At 30.7% G+C, this 244-nt stretch overlaps 1 protein-coding gene across 1 annotated transcript in view; it reads right to left on the bottom strand.

The window, feature by feature from the left end:
* Window positions 1-244, bottom strand: part of LOC119594819 (enhancer of polycomb homolog 1-like) — a gene marked incomplete in the record, with an annotated part of 44199 nt that overhangs the window by 6062 nt on the left and 37893 nt on the right.

The following is a 244-nucleotide window of genomic DNA, read 5'->3' on the forward strand; positions in this document are numbered from 1 at the left end:
CTAAAGTATTCTAGATGTATTGTAAGTCAACAATAAAAGCTTATAATTCTCTTATAATAATCAGTCTGGAGGTTTATATATGAATATAAATTAATATTAGGGGTTTACTTCTTTGGGGTGGAAATTGACTTTAAATAATTATACCCCTTTTGCACACACTACAAGTCAAAAACCCTTCACATGGTCAACACTAGTATTTTCACTTTTGCTCAGTAGATTAAAAAGCAAAAGCAGCCTTGTCCTA

The sequence above is a fragment of the Penaeus monodon genome, chromosome 34, assembly GCF_015228065.2.
Source record: "Penaeus monodon isolate SGIC_2016 chromosome 34, NSTDA_Pmon_1, whole genome shotgun sequence".
In the NCBI taxonomy this organism is placed as follows: Eukaryota; Metazoa; Arthropoda; class Malacostraca; order Decapoda; family Penaeidae; genus Penaeus; species Penaeus monodon.